Source organism: Denticeps clupeoides, chromosome 9 (assembly GCF_900700375.1).
Source record: "Denticeps clupeoides chromosome 9, fDenClu1.1, whole genome shotgun sequence".
Taxonomy (NCBI): Eukaryota; Metazoa; Chordata; class Actinopteri; order Clupeiformes; family Denticipitidae; genus Denticeps; species Denticeps clupeoides.
The window spans coordinates 6307710-6330825 of record NC_041715.1 but is presented as its reverse complement, the minus strand read 5'-3'; the positions used below and the strand labels follow the sequence as shown (position 1 = coordinate 6330825).

The following is a 23116-nucleotide window of genomic DNA, read 5'->3' as shown; positions in this document are numbered from 1 at the left end:
AGTGCTAAACACCTCTGGGAACTCCTTCAAGACTGTTGGAAAAGCATTTCAGGTTACGACCTCTTGAAGCTCATCGAGAGAATGCCAAGAGTGTGCAAAGCAGTAATCAGAGCAAAGAAACTAGAATATATATATGTTTTTAGTTATTTCACCTTTTTTACATAACAAGTACATAACTCCACGTGTTCATTCACAGTTTTAATGCCTTCAGTGAGAATCTACCAATGTAAATGGTCATGAAAATAAAGAAAACACGTTGAATGAGAAGGTGTGTCCAAACTTTTGGCCTGTACTGTATGTAATCTGGCACTTATGTCAAAATGGCACATAAAAAACACAAGACAGCAGCAACATTCTCAGATAGATAGAACCAGAATTTGGAGGTGCTTGCTAGAATTTAAGGTACTGACATATTTTCTGCATTCTATACTGTTCTGCTTTTGCAGAGAGGCTTATTGGTCATTTTAAACTTGATCCCACTCTGATTGGACGGATAATGGACTTTTTGACTGATGGGTCACAGCAGGGACTGCGCAGAGACCTTTACTGCTCCAAGGTAAAAGGTGCATGGAAAACAACATCATTTACAATATGACTTGCTGAGTTATAGCACCAATATTCAAACTGGAAAAGTGGACCATTTATCATAGTTCTGTTGCGGAACATTATTCAAACCTCCAAACAGGTAAAAGAACCTGTGCCTCCAATTTTCGCAGATTTACCATAAACACAGCAGTCCGGGTCACTAGTAAATCACTATTGACCTGCAGAAATATTGCTCTTGATAAAATGTGTGTTTTACATCCAGAGTTAATGTTACCTATAAACGAGAAAAGTGACAATGTACAGACTCTGTTTTGCAGAATTTTTGTCCAATATCTGTTTTTTTTTTTTACACCACATAATGGTCTTATAAGAACAGGCTTCATGACCTGCGAGGATTGCGGAGGGGTCATGCCAAGCCATTGGACATTTATTATAAGCAGGTTCTGAGGAGGGCTTACATTACATTGGATTGTCTGGGCCCTCCAATGAAAGTAGGAGTTTGATCCCGTGTCCTCAGGTCTGGGTTTCAGCACCAGTTTTATTGGCATGCTGCAATATTTATTTTTCCCAGTGCATGAAACAGCATCCTTCGTTTCATTGTGATTAACTGAGTGTAGGCCAATTGTGGCTCTATTTTCTTTGTTTTAACTGTAATTGGCATAGCTCTGATAGAATTATTAGCATTGTTGTTGTCACTGTGCTGATCATCAGGCCTGAAGAGAGGCAGTCGAGAATTCCGAGCGCGATGATTAAATGAACTCGCAGGAAGAAGGGGGAACCTGTGTTGTTCTTTCAATGTGACAAAAATGCAAAAACTCCATAAAACAAATCACCGTGCACAATATCATCACCCCCCCCCCCCTCACACACACACACCACACTGTTTAATTAGCTTTTAATTGACAGACATAACACTGGCCTGCCATTGTTTGCTGTGCTGCTTGAAAGGCTGTCTCCATTAGCCTCATGCTGACAGGTGAAGTGCAGATAAGAAAAAGCGAGCTCTGTATTACGAGGCTTTTGAACGTCTCTAAAGTCTACCTTGATCTGTTTATGAGGCAACGTTTCGGATTGCATTGTGGGCGTAAAAGTAATATTAAGGGAATTCGAACACGGCTCATAAAATTCAAACCATTCTCAGGCCGCCTGCCTTTGAGATGCAGAGGCTGACGAACAGAAGACAAAAAAAAAGTTCTTGCCGCTCTAGTCCTTTAGTCGGTGACTGATACGTATCTAAACAAAAGCCTTCCGAGTTTTAACAGGGTCTTGGAAATGAGATCAGAAAGTGCTTAGGAGCGGAAGAAGTTCAAGGCTTTGTATGGTGAGGGCTTTCATTAAAAAAAAAAAAAAAAAAAAAAAGTCCTCCTGAAATAGCAAGAGAGATTGGAAAGACATTCTGCGTGGCTGGTTACACGAGTTTCCTGCTATACCCGTACTCGGCTATAATTAATCCCAGGAACACTTGGAGGGCACTGAAGCAGCTGGAAGAAATTTCAAGAACATGAGCATTGTGGGAGTGTCGAGTCAAGGGCTTCATTGAGCAGGTACTGTACCTGAGTGCAGTCAGAGTAATCATGGGCTCGTTATTTTTTGGGGGTTTAAAAGAAAAACACAGGCGGCTATCTACACCTGGCAGAAGGAACCTGACATCATGGAACCGCATGCTGCAGTCAGTTTCTGTAAAATGACAGTGGAGGCAGAGGTGGGCAGCAGTATGATGCACCATTCCCTGGATGTGGCCTCATTTTCAAGTATTTGTAAAAAAAAAAAAAAAAAAAAACAAATTGTTAGTTTTGCACGGTACGTTAAATGATCTTTTCTTGTTATTTGTGAGTAAAAGCACAGAAATGACATTATGATTCATGCAAAAATGCTGGTGGTGGTGAAAGTCTCTAATGGAAACCAGTAGGGACGTTCCTGGAGTCACCATGAATCTAGCGGCTGATTTTGATTCATGTTTTTTTTTTTTACACATTTAGGCCTTTACAAAACGGGTGAAGATTTAATTTTAAAAAACTATTTAGTTACTATTGAGAGAATATTTGACAATTGGGGAGACAGTGCATTTAAATGAGTCTCACCCACTGAAGGCAGCACTGCCAAGTGTTACTTAAGCACTTGATTAATTATTTCAACACAAATTCCTTTTTTTTTTAGCAGAGGACACCTGCAGAAATGTGAATTTAAAATGAAAAAAATTGTGTGAAAATAAGTGCCTGCAGTTTCTAATATTGACTAATGCTTTAACCCTTTGACCCTGACAATGTGTTACTGTTTCATAGCAGCCACATGGATACATTCTGAGGTGTATGTATCCATAATAGCTCATAATTGATGCATAGTGATGCAGACATGGACGATTCTGCATCGATGCAGCGCAGAACATTATTGATTATGTTATAATGACATTACTTGGTGATAATAAAAATTCTAGTTAAAAAGGTAGTTTTGGTAGTGATTGTGGCTGCCTGATCCGAGTACAGTTCAGCCTCGTCCACACGGATGTTTAAAATAAACGAGCTCTGAATTTTGTTGCGCTCTGTAGCTGCGTTCGTTTCACTGGTGTTCGCTCGACGCTGTTTACCGCCTGTCACTCTTCAACGTCCCTGGGAACGAGGCTTTAACTTTCATCACAGTGACTTTTTTTGATAACGTAATGCATCGTGATGCGTTGATAGTTGCGAATCGAATTGTGAGACGAGGAAGGTTCACACCTCTAATACGTAAGACGACAATTTAACAGCAGCTTCAGCTTTCTGACACGTCTATTGTGCAGAGGACACAACGGCGGGTTGCATTTGGTTATAACCATAACAGTCCGGCATTTTTCTATCCAGGCAAATAAAATAATAAAAAATAATAATAATAAAAGAGAGAGAGAGAAGCACAAAGCTACACTGAAGACAGCAAGATGCCATTATCTCGTTGTTTGGAGACAGCCAGTCTGCCATTAATTAGATGCAAAGAAGCCGCCGAACTGCATGTAGTGGCGCCGGCAAATGTTAAGGAGGACAGCGAGATCCATCACGCAGGCTGCTTCTGGGTTTATTCTGATGAAATAATGAACTACCAGGGGAGCCTCTCCTGTTCGGAATAGTATGGTGTATTTTAAACAGGCAACTCACCGGCCAGCAACGACTGATCAGACTGATATTAAACTGGTCTGGAAGCGCAAAGCCTAATGCAATCGCCATAAACAAATGTTCCTCGCAGCAGTTGATCCCGGGTATCTCACGAGGACCTGCACATCTACCGCACAAAAAAAAAAGCTGAATTATTCCCACAAAAGCACATACAGGGACTCCTGACTCCAACATCCTGCTCTCTTATCTATATTTGGTAAAGGGCTTCGGAGGGCTTTGAAAAGAAGGTGCTGCAGCCATGTCTAAAACCAGAACAGGGAAAGCCGCGCGGTCACCCTTGTCAAAGATAAGACGAACAGCCTCGGCCCCCTGACGCCGCGTGTTAAATGAATACAGAAATACATAGATTACCGTTAGATGTAAGGGCATCTAAACACAGCCGGCGAGTTTTCTTTCAAGTTTAACAAAACACGGGTCAAGTCATAGGACGAAGTCAGAGAGATCTGGAAAGTACTCACTTTCACACGTCTTACAAGCTGCATGCCTTCCAGCACAGATGCAAAGCGGGACACAAACACCCTGTCACATGACGGGGATTAGGAGCTTCAGAAGGGTGGCATAAAACTGGGGGATTTTACTGGCTGGACTAGGGCGGTTCATGAAAACTCGGGTCACATGAAGTGTGTGAAGGCGTAGGAAAAGGGGCAAGAGGCACAAGTGTAGCTGAATATGTGCACATCTGTGCATGTGGGTGTGCACCTGTTTCATTATAATTATAGATGCGTGGTTAATCAGGGTTATTAAGGGATGAAAGGATAAGGAATAAAAAGGTACAACCAACATAAATCAGAGGTTGGAAAAAACTTCAGTCCGACTACAGATTCATTTAACCATGTGGAAAAAATGGAAATCCATGGATTTCTTGCATATAGTAACTAATGATGAAGTGAAAAGAAACAAGTACATAGAAAGACTGATCCTAGGTCAGTACTATGGTATGGTATGGTAATGCTGAAATGGGTCCTCACCCTTAGTGAGCAGTGGGCAGCCATGAAAGGCACCCGGGGAGCAGTGTTTCCTCAGTGGCATCTAGGTGGCTCCGGATTCGAACCGGCAACCTGCCGATCAGGGATTCGATTTCTTACCTGCTAGGACATCACTGACCCACTGCTTCGGCAACCATCCCAATCTTTGAAAATAATCTTGAGTTGCACATTGTACTTAATATTCTCTAAAATCGAGGTTTTTTTTTTTCCTTTCTGGCATCACTTGCTGGATCAAGTCAAAGAATCCGGTAGGTTTCAAAGTTTTTTTTTTTTTCCCCCCTAATTTTCTCAGGGTGATGCACAGAATTGGTTTTGGCAAAATGTCCATCACGACCTTTCCCAGCTCTTCCAGCTTCAGTTCGCTTTTGCAGAGCATCTCTGAAGACCCATTACCCACTGGTGCACCGCTTCTCACTAATTAACCAACAGCGTTGTCTAAACGGCGCATACCAATCACCAAGTTGGCTGAAAAGGACCCTTTGGAAATTGCTTTGATACGATTAAAATATAAAAATTCATATTGTGACTTTCTTGACAGATCTTTAGTGATGAAACTCAAGTGTCTGAAAAAATAGGATTTTAAAAAGCCTTGTGGGGTGGCAGAAAAGCCAAAACTCGCACTAACAACCTGAGGACACTCATGCAAAAAAAAAAACACTCATGCATTTTCTGCATCGTATACTAAAACAAATAATATTAAAACGCACTTGGAAAAAAGCTGTGGCCTTTCAGTAAAACATATCTACTTTATTTCCTTTTGCCGTTTTATTGTCTTGTATTACCTTTTTGTAGCTGATGTAAGATAAGGTTCAGACCACAAGATTTTAAGCCAAAATTGTCTTGCCAGATCCTTTAAGGAATCAGTTACAGTCTTAGAAAAATCAATAATTAAAACAGAAATAAGGTCTAAACAATTATGTCATGAAAATCCTTTCCTGATGCAATGCAGTCTGTGAGGACTGTGTAACAGCTTCATAGTGCATTCGCAACCTTATAAAATGATTATATCACTATAAAGGCATCAATAAAATATTGCCTTAATGATATGAATGGCTGAGACAGGTGTTACGTAACTTGGAAACTTCAAAGAAAGCGTCTTGCTGATTAGCCACTATGCATGATTTATGAGTGGGAATGTAAGTGAAACTGAGATCCCTTGTGCTGACTAAATATGGCTGGAAAGTTTGAACATCCTGGGCTCAGTAGTTTCGGAGAAGTGCACCATCAAAGTGAGTTTTGTAGGGAAAAAAAAAAAAAAAAAAATCTCAAGGAACCTGTCACGACCATGCAGGCATGACGAGGCAGGTGAACGGAGAAGAGGACGCAGAGGTGACAAGGAGACGAGGAAGGAAGGACGCAATCGCTGACATCACGAAACCGGGGTTTAATGGTGGTGAAGCACAAGACAGGGGAGACATCCGAGACACTGGTGAACATGGAACAGAACTTCAAAGACCTGACGGCGAACATAAATGAACAGGGCAGCTTTATACAACTGACACAGGTGACATTACGCAGGGCAACAGTGAAACTCCGGTCCGGATCCCGGACCCCTTTCGGACCGGATCATGACAGAACCCACACTACCTGGCGTCAACCAAGAGGACGACAAAGACTTTGTGTTCTTCCTCATTTAACTTATCATGAGTTCTGCCACACCTAACGCTACTTACCCCATCCCCTCAGCGACAACATGAAATTAATAGTCATTAAACACTGAAAACTAATTACCAGGCAAACGTGACTGAAAGGGATCGGCCACCTCCCCACATCCCTTATCTAATATTATTACCTCTCATGCAGTGAGGGACTTGTTGAAAGACCTTCCTCTGTGATCCAGAGCTAATGGAGGTTGAGGGAGGGCGAGGGACCTCTGACAGGTTTGAGCATCACTCACTTGCTGGGGCGGCGGTGTTGCCAGGTTGGAGGTTTTAGCCGCAAGTGTGGCAGGAACTTCAAACAAACCCAAGAGAGGCGGCGGCGGACCTAAGCCGATGACATTAGCATCCCAACAGGAGGCCGAGGTAATTGAAACGGCAGGTCTCAAACATGCGGACATGTGGGCTTTGCCGCACGGTCGCTTGCCGAATGATGATTACACACGCATGAGAAGCGTGGAAGCCGGGATGCTGGCGCTCCATCATTTAGCCCGGGCTGACCTTGAGGCGATGCGTATCGGAAGCTCTACAGCCCCGGTGTCAGCGTTGGTAATGAGATCGGGGAGTCACTAAAGCCCATCTGGCGGGTCGCCGCGGCCACCGCCACACCCACTGAGTGACACTCCTCTCCTGGACACTCACCCAATCCACATAAGGGCTTCCAACCGATCCCAATCTGATTTATTTCAGAAATATATATCAAATGCTGCTCAAGTTCATTTTATTATTCGACTCTCGAAGATCTAATATATTCATATACAAGCCTGACGTCATGGCTGAATTGTCAAATTGATATTTGATATTTTTCCTTCCTTGTGACCGGTACAGTTTCCACTGCGCTGTTTCCATCTGTATACAGCAAGATGTTCTCTTCTGCGCCCTGTGCATTAAAGTTCCACGAATGGAAACATCTCCGTCATGAGACAGGAAATGAAAAGGCACGGTCAGTTTTCAGCACAGGCAAGTGAGGAAGGGAGGAAATTTTTATGGGGACGGTGCAGCACTGCATGGCAACTCGGGATGCTGCTAAAAATGACAAATTCCTTCTAGGCAGCCAGATCCTTTGACTAACTGTTCGTCTAACCTACACCTTTTAATTGCCATGCAATTCCACCTCCTTTCTTACATCTTTCGTGGCACTTGATTAATTTGAGACTGCATTAACACTCGTTTGATGTGTAATTGTTAACACTTGTGGGTATGAGCTCCCGTAAACTTGTAATTTGTTCTATATGGGGGTTACAAATGTCGTAAAAGTGACAATTGTAGACAGACTGCATGCCAAAAAATAGAGCGACTTGTCCCTTAACCACACAGCTCACGGTATGATTTCTTGGACTAAGTATGCATGTGGGGCACATCTCTACCTTTCATCTTCTGACAACAAGCAAAGGTTCAAAGCAAGGAAAGAAAGGCGAGAGTGAAACGGTGACGCCAGTCGCGTTGTGACTCAGGCTCTGGCTTTAATCTGCAGGGCCTCGAGAAGAACGCACAGACAACATGCTAATAAACTCGGAAGATTCTCGATCATCCTGAACAGTCACATTCTGACACGCCGAGTTTGAAAGGTCAACTCCGGTTGGATCAAGCGTGTGATGCGCTGGCTGAGTGTGCACGATGATAATAATTATTACTTTTTCCCCCCCGCCTGTGATATTCAGTGCAAGTGTAGCTAGAAGAGACATGTGCCAAAGAGGAGGACCTGAAAATGGCAACGTGCACCACATTACGTCTAATGGACCTGGCGGCGGCTTGCACCCTAGCTGTGATGTCATCTGTTCAGCAGCGGGAAACGCCTGTTGCCAGAACTTTGCCGAGGGTGCAAGAAGGGAAGAGGATGTCTAGAAAAGTGGTAGAGATCAAATGGCAACAGGAGCGAACGGTGCAATCGACAAGCGGGCGCTTCACCGCCCTCAAGGGGGTCCAGATGGAGATCTAAAGCGAAACCTCATACGTGTTGACATCATGCACAAGCACTCCGGGGAAATGCAAGGGAGGGGTTGGGGGGGAGGAAACCCTGTTTTCCTGGCACCTTCAAGCGGTACACTTGCCAAGTTCAAGAGACATCCCCTTATATTTCAATCTCACCAAAAATAGGACCGGAGCTGAGAACTACATGCTATACAGACTGCAATTTAATTGTGGACATTTCTTCTTGGAACAAGTGGCTCATTTAAGAAAAAAAAAGAAAAACGTTCTGCTTTCTTAGGAGACCTGTGGGGTCGCATGAGCAAGAACATTGCAGCATCTGTTCCATCCCCTCCTTTCGATCCACCTCACTCGAATCGTTTGCATTGTTTTCCGGCAGAACAATCAAGCGCGCCAAACACTTGTCTCATCCACCAACTGAAAAGCTGGGGTTCAGCGAACAGCGCGGGACGCGGGGCTCACTGGCGGCCACGCCGGGGACGACAGCCTTCCCGAGAGGTGACTCACCGCGCATCTCGGCTCTGGCTGAAACGCAACAGCCTGTCTTCTTTATGCGAGCTCTTCAAGGCTGAGAATATGCGCCCAGCTCTCACACCTGGGGCACCATCGATTGATTTCTGATTCAAGATTCTTTTTTCTTTTTTTCCCAGATCGCCTGAAAAGCAGCAAAATTGACTTTGTCCAGACTAATGAACAGCACATTATAATTGGTTCCATCTACAGATATGTTATTTTTTGTCTAGACGCCAAATATAAGAACACTGTTTGAGATAGTAAAAGATAATGTTATACCACTTTATAGATTCTTACATACCGACCCACACAAGCCTAGTTCCTGAAACAGTTTAATGCTGTCTCTCACTATGCAGGCGTTGCCATATGCGTTCTTAAAAGCTTATGACAAGTTATGATATATCACACCCATCAGACAGTTAGGGTCCTTATGTGTTCCTCATTACCCAGTGAACAATTTCACGCTGTAGGAACATTTCCTTCCGAGCGTGGGAACATCATTCATCATCTGTTTTTTTGAAACACTTTTTACATTATCACGCACTGCACATAAGGTGACAATCAGAAAAAGAAAAAGTGATCATTTCACTGGATTCATGTTTTAATTGTTCCACTGTGGGCGTTGCCAGGTCCAGAGTCATTATTAGAGTAATGCAGGAAAAAAGTTTTCTATGTCCCAACTTCTCAGGCATGTTTCTGCCTCAGAAACCATTCAATGCAGCACAACTTTCACTTGCAGCCGACTTTATACCATGGATTTAATATCCCAATTCATCTGTGCGGCACCAATGGAAAATGAGTCCACAGCCCCACGGACCGACTGTGGTTTTATTTGTTATCTACGGTCTCCCCCTATTTCCACCTGAGTCCGCTCAGAGGCTCATATTAATCATACTGACACCGGACTCCCATTAAAACAAGAGGCGAGAGGGGAGATGCAGGCTTCCTACACACATCTGCTCTGGGTAACTGGACAGAAGCTCTGGACACCGGGTTTCTCAACATCCGCATGCTTGTCTGGACAGAACTGAAGTCAAAGGATCAGCTTTTCTCATAATAATAAGAATAAAAAAAAATCAATATATTATACACATAGATGTATAATGATAAACAGGCACTTGTCTATGGCAGCAGCCAAGGAGAAGCCTAATTGTCTTTCCTCTCCCTGGCCCCCACATATTCAGCGTTAATGTTCCATGCACATGGAGCTACAACTAATGACAACCGCGGTCTGCACTGAGAAATGCTCTCCGAGTGCTCCGTCTAACACACACACACACACACACACACACACACACGAGAGCACAGACATTGTAGTCTACCACACACATAATGGGATTGAGGAGCCTGAGCCTACCTTCCATTATACATCACGAACAATAAAAAAAAAAAAAAGCCCCAACTGGGACCTTTCATCTTGAGGACAAACCCCGGACAAAACAGCTCTGCTCTGCTCTATTTCTGCTCTGACGCTGAGAGGTCTCCCTTTTTAAATAAAGAAGAAAGAATAAAATGAAGTTTCAAGTTGATTGGGTCATTATTTTACAGCAGAAAAGCTTGGGGGAGCACCCCCTCCACCTGGACGTCCACCTTCCCTCATCCACCCCGAGACTTTCATTCATTAGAGCCCCTCCGTCACCTAGAATTCATGTGTCACCCTCCACCACGCGCGCCCGGGAAAGTTGCCATAAAGTCGCTTTTTTTGCCAGAAGACAGGTTGCATAACCTCCCTGCTTCGGAAGAATCCTCCACCCGGCCACGCTCTTTAAGATAACAGCCCCGGCTACATCAGCATCGGCACCGGCGTCCCCGGCAACGGCCGCGAGGAGGACCGAGCGGCGAGGGGACACCTACCTGGGACGCGGACGCCTTCGGCTGCTGCTGCTGCTGCTGCTGCTCGCCGCCCGTGGCTTCTGGCGGAGAGGAAGACGGAGAGGGAGAGGAGGATGACAGAGGGGCGGGAGCGGCGAGCGGCGTGAGAGGAGAGGGAGAAGGAGGAGAAGGAGGAGAAGGAGGGGACGGCGGCTGCCGATGTGACAGCGTGGCGCTCATTGCACTCCTCTTTTTTTTTTTTTTTTTTTTTTTTTTTTTGGTGAGAGATGCTCCGGCTCTCGGAGGTGGTACTTTGCAGCCGAGTGACATCTGCTGCTCTCGCTAAACTCATTGGCTAAGAGGGATGATGCCTATTTAGCCAGTCCCACTGCCTCTAAGAAAGCCCCCTCCCCTTACCCAACACACACACACACACACACACTGATCTCTTCTTCCTTTTCACACCGCTCCATTCCTTTTGCGTTTCCTTTTTGGTCTCTTTTCATCTCTCGCTTTCTATCCCCATTCTCCTACAGTGGGATTCTGCACGACCCCTCCCATTAGTCCCCGTTTCCCTCGATTTGTTTTAGACCCTTCCGCCCCCTCCTTTATCCCCTCTTCCGTGCAGAATTCCTTAACATTCTCCCAGCGCTGCTGTTCTTTTCAGAGCGCGCTGCAGTTTGGCCCCTGGATTGATCACGGCCCTGATTTCAGGTTTCTCAGGGTCATTCCTACCTTTTCTCTTCCTCTCTCTCTCTCTCTCTCTCTGTCTTTCTGTTTTGTCAAGTAAACATGGGCAGGATGAAAAGGCCTGAGCGAGACGTGACTGTAACCTTTTAAAAAACACAGAACCACGGACAGCTCCCCTGTATTATTTAGCCACCACATTTTTATTAATGTAGTAACTGCAAATGCAGAAGAAAGAAGTATAATGGGGGTCTGTGGGTCGGGCTTAATAAAAAATCTTTTTTTCCATCTTCAGGGACAAACCCGGGACGAATGACAGTGATGAAGGGTGAAATTTTTTGCTATGTATTCAAAATTTTATTCAAAAAAAAAAAAAATATATATATATATATATATATATTAATAAAAGCTATCATAAATTATCTAACAGGGCTTACATTTAGCGTCTAATCCTAGTTCCTGGTCACACCCGGTTGGACTGGCACACCCACCAACTTGGGTGGTAGTAGCCTAGTGGGTAACACACTCGCCTATGAACCAGATGACCCGGGTTCGAATCCCACTTACTGCCATTGTGTCCCTGAGCAAGACACATAACCCTGAGTGTCTCCGTAACTACTGATTGTAAGTCGCTCTGGATAAGGGCGTCTGAGAAAAATGCTGTAAATGTAAATGTAAACTTAAATTCTGAGCCCATGTGTTAACCTGCGTCTTGTCTTGTCCTTAATTAAGATCACTTCTGTGTTTGAATACAAATGTTACTTGAACAGTTTTTCCATTTCCATTTGTTACAATTGTTACATTTGCGAAGACTGAAGAACCTTCGCTGATGATGATAGCGAGTTGGAAGCAGAAAGCTGAATAGTTAATGCCAGAAGGTTAATGCCTGAAGGTTTTCTGTGTACAAAGTAATGAGGCTCATGGTCATTTTCAGCGATGTTTCTCGTTGTTGGAAGCTTTAGGGTGATGTGATCTGGAAATGTGTGCATATGATGCAATTTTCACACTGCAACAAGCTGGTATCTTCCAGGAAAAAAATCCTGCTTCTGGCCCTGACTTGTAATAGTGTAGATAAAACGTCTGGATTTCTGGGTTTTACAATGTATTACGTGATTGTTCTATATCTTTTATGAAATACAGCCATGGCCAGGGACATTTGTGTTTTCTAGTTGTCTGTACATCATCCCATTCTGAACATGATATCTCCAGAATACATTGGGGGGAACTTTTTTCAGATTTGGCATAAATGTTCATTTGCACACAAATGGTTTAGTTATTGAAATTTGGTGACCAAAGGTCAAAGGCCAAGGTCCTTGTGACCTCACTTTCTAGTGAAAGCAATATCCTATGAACTCCTCAAGGGAATGTCTTTAAATTTGCCACTTTATGTGAAATAATTACATTTGATACTGAATTGACACTGCAAGGCAAAACGTCTAGTTTTAACTTTAATTAGGTCCACCATTAGTGATAATATATACTTCAATCTATGGTTTAGTGGAATAAATTGGAAGAAATTGGCTTTCTGCAATATGTTCTTTGTAAATGTACACACAATGTATCAATGCCTACATACTCCGAAGCACTGAAAATAAACGCAATACATATGTAATTGTGCGAAAAGATCAGCCAATTTTCTCCATCTGTCCCCGATGTTGCTCTTCACCATATTTACCCCTCTCCAAACCCACTCGAGGTGCCAACTCCTTACTGTGTCGTTCTGGAGCCAAGAAGCACGCTGAGGGGTACAAAAGTGGCCGTGCCTGATTCATGCACCACACAGTTCACGGGCTGTCGAGAGTGAAGTCTTAACAGCCTGGCATCTAAAATCAAGCATCTACTGCGCTGAAAAAGGTTGTTTGTACCCAATAAGATTCATTGATTTAATTTAATTGCCCACTTTGAAAAGTTTTAGTTGTAGAAGTCTTCATTATAAAACAGTCCAATTCTCTTGATGTAGTTCTGTGTTCATGCATTAGCACCATGTTAGAAGTAGTTCTTTCATCTCAACATTGTGTCTTGCTCACCCCAAGAGTGATAATTGGCAGGAGTAGTGATAACCTTCTCGAACTCCTGTCACTCATGCTCGATACCCATCGGCTCGTACCGATGTTTTTGCAACATTCTATAATTGGAAATTCTCACAGCCGAAGACAAAAATGTCCCTTTCATTTGTCTTGTGCAGCAGCTCAGCTACAGTAGCCCATCTGACAAACGGCACACGCAGGCAAAGGCGATTCATTTAACGAACCGACGGCACTGAACTTGAATGATTCAGGGGCTTTAACAAAATGGATCACACAATGAGCCTCCACGGCCGGCAGAGAGGTCCATTTCTGCAGAGAATGAAAATGCTTCAGGTAGGGATTTATGGGCAAATTAACAGCCTTTGTGGCTGTTTTAGTATGCAGTGTTATATTTACAGTGCGGTCATGAAGGCGTTGGTGCCTGTACCATACAGCAGGCAGTTTACAGGACAGGACATAATACCAGAATAATTTCAGCGTGCACAATTAAAGCCAATTTTGCTTAGAAGCATTTATAAACAGCATCACATAACATGCAGACTATCAGACGGAAAGCCTATTATCTGTGTAGAATAAGCTGGTATGGTTGGCTGATATTGATCAAATCATTGTTACTAAAAATGCACATATGTAATTGCCATATGTGTCTATAAAAAAGGAAGTTGCTGTCTTGAAGGCACTAGAAGCAGAGGACAGCAAATGGCCTTCCACGCCTCAGATGACAGAACCTACTGCAGTAGACCCGTGGCCTTATTTGAAAGTGAGAATAGGAAATCAATCGAATCCAGAGCAAAGCGCGGCAGACTATTTGTTCTGTCTCTAGCTTCAAATAAATAAAGATATGTGTGTTTGCGGTGTGAAGACATGCCGCACGCATCCCTCAGGAGATCCGCCTATCATACGGCAACCAGCGAGCCCGCAGGTGATCCTTACCGCGGTAATGAGGGATGACTACAAAACACAAAGACGCATAATGCCTTTCACAAAGGCATCCAGCCTGCCAGGATACTTGACCCAGTTCACTTTTTAGAATAACAATGCAATTAAAGGGGACACATCATTTAAATCTTGCCTTTCAGTTCGTGTACTTGGGCCTCTGATGTACCCCAAAGTCCGCAGAATGTGAACAACCATAGGATTCCATCAAGCTGTTCGGGACTGATTAGAAAATTTTCCTGCCCCCATCTCAACCCAAGACATGAAATTACCGGAAATTTCCTTCTTTAGGAAAAATTAATGACTCTGCACAGATATCAGAATAAGGTGCGATATGTTTTGTCAAAAACGCTTCCATTGCGAAACATTTTAATTCATAAGCATTTTTTCGGACAAAGCTAATGTTGATGCTAACAAAGCATTACAGCAGGTCTATATACAGGCAACAAATGTTTGGTGGCAATCCTTGCTTTTTCGTCCAATCTAAAGTAAGCTAAAAATAGCTCTTACAATTAAATTACTTCAATGTAAGTTGCAACGTAAGTGTTTTCTTTATTTTCATGACCATTTACATTGGTACATTCTCACTGAAGGCATAAAAACTATGAACACATGATATTAATGTTTCTACTTGAATAAGTGTAAAATTTGCTTAATCAAACCTTAAATAGTGAGTAAAACCAATCAGAAGAGCTGTGCTCACATCAGACGGGGGGCATTGCTCTGTGGGAATCCATGAAGGTTGAGGTACGTAACGAGTCCTTATCATACTTTGAAACCAGACTTAATGAACAGGGGTGTTCAAGTCTTGTGTCTTAAGGAACTGTGTTAATTTTTTTAAAGACCTCCAACACACCACCTTAAACTCTCAGATTAATGGCTCCTTTGAGCTCCTTACCACGATCAGAGAGACTAATACCGCCTTCTGTGTGTTTGCCCCTTCAGATTTCACACCCTGCCCTTTAATGCATCAGAATTTGTCTAGCTGTATATATATATATTAACCTTCGTGGAGTTCATACATTTTTTTATTCTGAAATGTACAGATGATCATAGAAACAACTGTATTGTGAGCTCATCATTATAGGGGGAACATAAAATATACATATGACAACTAACATTCTGTGAAATATTGCATAATCATTTTTCCTTTATCAAGTATCAAAGGCTACAGCCCAAAGTTCAAACAGAATAACTTGAATATACAAGAGCGCTAATTTAATAGCAATAATTATTTTAACGAAGCTGCTTTCTAACGGTGTCAGCTTCTGAAGGGCTGAGCTTGCAGATGGTTATGTGATGAAGTCGGTCTGTAATTTTCAATGGAAAATATGGACTGGGGCAGCACTGGAATGCTTAGCGAATTCACTATTTATTTAATATGACAAATAAACAACATCGGGGCAGCCCGAAAGCACAGGAGGTTTAGTGCAGCAGCCTTGCATTATACAGCTGTGCTTCTCTTCTCCGTCCCTGGTGGACGCCTCGAGTCATTTGGTTGGCTGGTTTGGATAAACCCGCGCACATTGCTGCAGCGGCTCTATCATGAAGGGAGGATTGGAGAGAGTTTGTTTACTGAAGCTAGGGCGCGCCGCCCCCAAACCCCAATCCAGTGGGAGAAGCACACCAACGAGGAACCAAACCTAAAAATTGCCCAGGCCACTAACTGACTTTTCTGTGTTTATGTGCAGTATGAAAGCAGAAAGCGGGACCAAAAGATAGTGCATCTACCAAACAAAACCAAGAGTACAGCAAAGACACAACAATATCTCCTAGTGGGCAACTCACTCGCCTATGGGTTCAAACCCCACTTAGTACCATTGTGTCTCTGAGCAAGACCCTTAAGCCTGAGTGTCTCCAGGGGGACTGTCCCTGTAACTACTGATTGTAAGGCGTTCGGGATAAGAATATCTGATAAATGCTGTAAATGTAAATGTAGACATAGGTACTGCACTTTGACTCAGCCTTTAAGTCAGCCAATGATTGAAAATGTCACCCTTCCTAATTTGAAGAGCAATTGTTGCTCTTCCAAAAAAGAAAAAAAAAATTATAAATTGCTTAGAAATGAAGACAGTTTGACAGAACAGGTTAAAGAAAAGTTGTGATGTCTTGTTACACCTGCATGGTGCACAGAAGTGGAAGCCCAGCAGGGCTCTGAAGGCAGATAAATCGGTGATGCTGAAGATACAAAGGTGAAGTAGAGTTTGGATCCTAACAGGGTGTCTGCACAATGTAAATATGAGACTCAGTCTTCCAAAACATATTGACATTTTTTTTTGTGCCTAAAAACACACTCTGTGTAATGATCTGTAAATGTTGTTCTTTAGAGAAGTTCTCAGCCTGCCAGTTTTTCTGAAACAGGGCTAATGCAGGCCTCTGGGTCCACAGCCATCATCAATTTTCAGCTCTCATTAACAGCTGGATTAAAAAAGCTTGCAGTGTGACAATTTCTGCCCCCCTTCACCCACCCGCAACCAATTTTGTCTAATTATCCATGCGAAAAAAAAATATATATATGGCGATGGCACAGGCATCTGAAAGGATGGGGACATCACGTAACTTCTGTACAAAAAGCACACGCAGCTACAGTGGGAGTGAGTCCGTTTCAGCTGTACAGTAGCAGTACGTTGTCAGTTTTAGTAAACAATGCCTGCGCTCGGCCCTTGTTTCTGTCAAACCCGGCTTATTTTTAGCCACAATTAAATGCGTCTGACTCACCGAGCGAATCTGACGCGCTCCATGCGAAGGGACAGTCTGCCATTCAGTACAGCAACGTGTCCTCCAGCCCGCCTGACTTCACAGCAACATGCTGCCATACTTCCTAGTCAACGTCGCAGCAGGCAGTGAAACGAGAAGCTCCCGTGTCCTCCATGCTGTTGTGTAATGTGGGTGAGTTAAGTGAAAAGTGACCGTAATGGAATTTTCTGCATCGCACACACACACACACCACAATCTAAAACCTGGTCATTCGCAAGATGAGATTTGCTCGTCTCAAATATTTACAGTTCCTCACCTTCAGAGTTGGGATGGGTTGAAAAGTTAACGTCGGTGTCTAATTGAGGTGGAAAATTGCCATAATTACACATGCGCTATTGTGAGTAGATAGCTTATCGGCCAATTAAATGTTAGACAAATCACTTACTCCGTGACGTTCCTCAGATTAATTAACAGCATGGCAGAGCAGACGGCCTTATCTCCAGTGAACGTTCAGAGGACTGATGAAAATTCAAATGGGTTATCTTTGCAACACAGATCAAAATGGAAGTTTCTTGGCCAAGAGCTTTAAACTTTATCCGTCGTAACACTCAATCAACTAGCCACCCCAAACCAGACCGATATCCGGCAGGTTCTGAAGCCTCAGGGTCATGGGTTGAGCTCTACAGGGTTAAATGGCTAATTTGTCTCCAACCCTCCAATCACAATCAATGACTGTTTCATTAACCACAGAAACGCGAGGCTCCAGGTGGTTTAGCTTCAGCCGCATTGACAAGGAAAGGCAATGGTCCACTGGTGGCTCCGATCTCTGATTTAAGCACAAAATGCCATGCGCCTTTAATTAAAGGCAAATGAGCCCAATGTGTGAATAACTACCTGCGGCCGATCATATTTAATCAGAGACCCAAATTGTGATGAGGTCATTTAGCCAATTGCAAGCTCTCAGCTGAACCGTGGGCGACAGACGTCCACAGATTGCTGAGGTTGACAAACTGAATTGTGTTGCTACTGTAGCAGCGTGCAGTACAGGGTGTTTATTTCAGTTCAGGAATCTATGTTTAGTCACATTTTTTCATTTGTAATTAACATTGTGATCTTATTGCCTCATTTCCATACATTTGTTTTGAGCACCTGCCCGCGGCACACCACGCATACATAAAATACATTTCATGAGAAGTTCCCAGAGAATGGGAAAAATGTGCACAGAAATTGACATAAATCTGAGGAAAGACTACAGAAAAAGGCAAGAAGAAAGAAGGCATGATGGGGCTACCAATAGGAAAGGTAACATTTGTTTAGAAGTTCAAGTAATAACGAAGTTCCACTCTTCTATTTAGTTCTGTACATCAAAAAACACACATTAAGGAAAATGTATGGTTTACTGTATTCCTAAGGCACACAACCGTCGTAATTGGGATTCTGCTGTTGGAAATCATTGTCAGCAAATTAGCATGCACAATCACATTTTGGCATTGATATTGAACAAATAACTGAATGTTTTAATATTTTGTAAGAATTTCAGAATATGTTTTGCCTCCATTTGCTTTAATGGTGTCAGCACTTCAGCTGCATGAAGGTCACGACAGAAAATAGCGTGTTAAAATTCCAATATTTTTTCATCTCCTGCTTAAAAAAAAAAAAAAAAAGACAAATTCCATGGATTTGTAACCCCTCCTCTCATCAATGACCAGTTAGAATGTTGTAGTTCAATGAGACATGGATCATAGCGCAACATGTCAAAACAGGGCATTTTCAATCTGGAACAATACAATATAATACATACACATTTCTTCTAAATTAGCAGAGAGAAAAGCTGTGTAAAAGTAAAACCAGTGACCTTTTGAAAGTGGGCCTTAATCCAACTTGAAAAAGCAATCCTTAATTTGAATTGTTTGATACAATAGAAACTTATTCAATAACCTTTGATTACAGTCCCAGCATAAATGCTGATAAATATTATTTTAGTCCACAGTCACTCATTAAATCATAACCCCTGGTTCTTTGCTAGCCTTGAATTGCTTGATGAGGCACTAACTCACAAAGCACTTTTAATTAGCCCCAGAATGCCTGATTACCAGCACTTCCAGAATTTTAGCACCAGCCTGGCAACTAGAAGCACTCCACTCTTTCTCATTTGGGGTTGGCAGAGGGAGGAATGTACGGCACGACTGGTGTAAATAGGTTCCTGCTGCAATTTAAAGCCACCCAGTTTGCTGCATATGTGACTCGGGCGTGGAGATGGACAACATTGTTCATTTTATTCTCTTGCTCATTAAAGCAATGGAAGATGCCTGAGTATCGCTGTAATTTATCATACTGTGCGGGCATGGATATGAAGTACCCTTTCCACAGATTTCATAATAAAACAATTCAAGGAAAGCCAGTGCAATTCCATACAACGTGATGAATGTGTTCAGTTTTTGGATAATTATGAACAGAAAATGCAAAATCCTTGCATTGTTTACAGTGCAAGAGGGGACTGCATTCAAGTTTCAATTAAGTTATATAATCTTGCATCTGATTTGCATGTTTTCGTCAGCATTCCAGATGTTTTCCTTCCCATCACATTGGGTGGTCTTCTCAGTTCTCACTTGCCCAGGGACATCAGGGACCAATTTTTTTTTTCATTTCAAAAGCATTTATTCAAGTACAGGGGGAGACCTCTGAAGTGTTTCTGAGTCTTGGGTTTAATCAAGAATCCATCAGGTGGTCTGTTGTAAATCCACATGCATTCTCTGTGGCATTTCATGTGCAAGGAGGATTCAGTCAAGGCAAAACGTTCACTGGTGAAAGATCCGTTAGAACCATGTCGGTGAGCTACAGTGCAACAAGTGACCACCCACTTTGAGGAAAACCCCGCACCAAAAATTCACCACTGTACCCATACTGGTGTAGACAATGTCCCTTGAGAGTGGGGCTTCTAAGCCACTGCTGACTGCCCAGATCAATCATAACTACGGCACGTGTGTGTGTAGTGTAGTTATGGTAAAAAATTTATCTATTGTCCATATTGAAAACTGGCCTTTGTTCCCCAATTAACCTAATAGTGTATATTTTGTTTCCAATCTTTATTGTGCACTTTTTACTTTGTGTTATGGTTTATTATTGTTATTATTATTATTACTTGGATTATTATTACCAGCATTTTTTTCTGTTTATACCTTATAATGTAAGATGACGCTAGTTCTAAGGGTGGTAGTAGCCTAGTGGGTAACACACTCGCCTACCAGAAGACCCAGGTTCAAATCCCGCTTACTACCATTGTGTCCCTGAGCAAGACACTTAACCCCAAATTGCTCCAGGGGGACTGTCCCCTGTAACTACTGATTGTAAGTCGCTTTGGATAAGGGCGTCTGATAAATGCCGTTAATGTAATAATATTTAGATTTGAATTGTAGGTTGTAAATGACCCAAGACTCTTTAACCTAATTGTCAATATCATTGGAGACGAGCTGTGTTTTTGAAAGACATCTTGTGAGCTTCACAGACTTCCTCTGCTTTTGTTATGCGATGCATGAATCATTCTCAAAAGCACTCCAAACTGAAGGCAATAATTCACGGTGGCTTCAGACAGAGGGGATCTCCTGTGTATTTTACCTCGGCCGCCCCAATACAGGTTGAGAATCGATGCCACATGCAATTAATTCCGAAATAAATGTCCCATTTCCAGGCTCGGAGTCTGTCAAGCCACTCTCTTGTTGAATACCACAATAATCTCACATCAAAGTTTGGAATGATTTAAGGCAAGGGAGCCGGAGCACAGAGGAGGGAAAACTCTGTGCGCTGCCCTTGTGGAGGTGGGCTTCTCAGTGGCAGCAGGAATAACGCACTGACATCTCCCTCTGCGATTCCATAGCATCCCGGCCTGAATGCTCCACTGGAATCAAGTGCCAGATGGCCTCCTTCGAACTCTGTGGGATGAGGCCAGAGACCAGTTTCGAAAGGAAATTCACAGGCCCAGACAAAGGGAGATATCCAAAGACACCTTGCCTTGACTCTGACACATCCTAAGGGGAGTAATGAAAACAGTGCACCGGAGAGACAGTGAGTAATTACAGACTTGGCACAGTTATCCATTATAGCCCAGCCACAGAATGAGCCGCAGCGAAGACGCCTCACTTATTTACATTTAGACAGCCCTCTTCTGCCCCGTAGGCTGACAGACAAGGTTAAGAGTTGTGTAATCACCGATAGGGAGGCACGATAAGAAAGGATAAAATTATTAACAGTTGTTGGAACAGGTGCAGACATGCAGCCAGTGGACCCACCCGCATGGGTGGCAGCAAAACAATCGAAGCCGGTCGTTTAGACGGAGGTCACGTGTGGCTCGCTCGGGTGCAATGGCACCCTTGTACGCAGACTTTAATTTCGCTGGCGTGTCATTAATCAGAGGGTGTAGCCACCAGACTTATTGAGGCAAGGCGTTAAAAACAGAGCACCTCTACAAAGGGGTCTAATAAAAGAGCAAGTCAAGTGAACATTGCCTTGGGTTTTAAATAGCTGTGGACCAATCAGCCACTCATTAATTACAACCATATGACACACCCATTCCCTTGTCCGTACACTACCAGTCAAAAGTTTCGCCTCACCCACTCTGTGGTGGTTATGGAGACTGAGATGGAGCCATTTTGTAGAATCCAATGTAAGAAACGTATTTAGTATTTGTTGTATCGGGAGGAAGGGAGGTGTGTTTGATGAATATGTTTTTTTCAGTCGCCTCTTTCTACTTTCGTGGCGGCTTTGTTTACTATTGTCATCATCAAAAGCCACTTGATGAGATGCTCATTTAAATGAGTGAATGATAAGAAAGTGTTCAGCATAAACCTTCAGGACTGTTCAAAACCATCCCCGTTGTCCAACTGAAGGTGGTGGAGTAATAGCTGGAGTAATAGGTCATATGATGAACAATCTATATACAGAGTATAAACCTGTATAGACCTGTTCCATTGACTGTTCCACTGGTCCCATGCCACTGAGGAGATACTGATCAAAGCGTCCCCACACACTGCCATCCCGGTCGCCTTTCATGGCTGCCCACTGCTAAGGGTGATGGGTCAAAAGAAGTGTGTACTCTGTGTGCTGTGCCGTGTTCCACAATGACAATCACTTCACTTTCACTTCTTATGCTACTCAGTCATATATTCAAAATCACAATCAATGACTCCGTCATGCCCTGTGTACTGAGATAAACAGTATGGTTTAAGTGGCCATAATGATGGCCTGTGACTGTAAGCCCATTGATACATTAAACCCAGTCATGTTTCTATTACAGCACTTCCAAAGCAGGGCTTCAACCAATTAAGGGATTTGTGGGTTGACAACTTCTAATTGCTTTTCATAAAGGCTACAAGGGCAGGACCTTTATGTGACATTTATGACACCTTATTATCACACCTCAGCTGATAAGCCAAAAGATGACACATAAACCTTTTATTGTACTGCTTATGACCCCAGTCTAAACATGGCTAATTAATAATGGACCTCATGTTTCAGCTCTTTAGTGGTGAAGCTCTTTATGGGTCAAATATTATGGTAGCCACCACACATGCAGCTTTTATTTCACAGCCATTTATGAAGCACAGAGTTTTCTGCTGCAGCCCGAAATATACACAGAAGCAACAAGCCCTTCGCCACCAAAAGGCACACAAAAAATATATGAACATTGACACTGTTTTATAAGTCACCAGATGCAATTTTATTGTTTTTTTTTGTTGCCATATTGTTTTTTGAGCAGCGGAAGTAACAGTTTATTATACCACAGTATTGGTATTTTGAGGAATCTTGGGAGTGACAATATCTCATCTCTTTAAATTTCATTCCACCTCATTGTTTAGCTTTGTGACCTGATGCTGCCCCAGCAGTTAGAAATGGGAGTATTTCTGGACGAGTTTTGAGTTTATTCTTTTATGTTGAGATTATTGTTTCTGCCGCTAAATAAATATCAAAGGTGAGCTGTGGTATAGTACTAAACTTCATGATTTAGTGCACTGTTTTGTAACATGGGCCTTGTTCACTAGTTAAATAGAGTTTGTCCTAAGGATTTACATAAATTAAAAAAAAGAAAGCACCTTTTTTTCTGTAGTTATTGCTAAACATGATCTGCAATTTTTATTTTTTTTGTAGTGGGAGGAGTCCAGCTCTCACGCACACTAAGTCCTCATTGT

At 42.8% G+C, this 23116-nt stretch overlaps 1 protein-coding gene across 4 annotated transcripts in view; it reads right to left on the bottom strand.

Annotated features, from left to right (window-relative positions):
• thsd7ba (thrombospondin, type I, domain containing 7Ba) overlaps positions 1-23116 on the bottom strand; it is a 148353-nt gene that overhangs the window by 122358 nt on the left and 2879 nt on the right. For 3 of the 4 annotated variants that reach the window (XM_028991647.1, XM_028991650.1, XM_028991649.1), the window contains exon 1: positions 10630-10829. The exons of the other annotated variant lie outside the window; for it this stretch is intronic. The gene's annotated coding sequence lies outside the window, so the exon portion shown is untranslated. Of the gene's footprint in view, positions 1-10629; positions 10830-23116 lie in introns of those variants that run through there. 4 annotated transcript variants of the gene reach the window in all.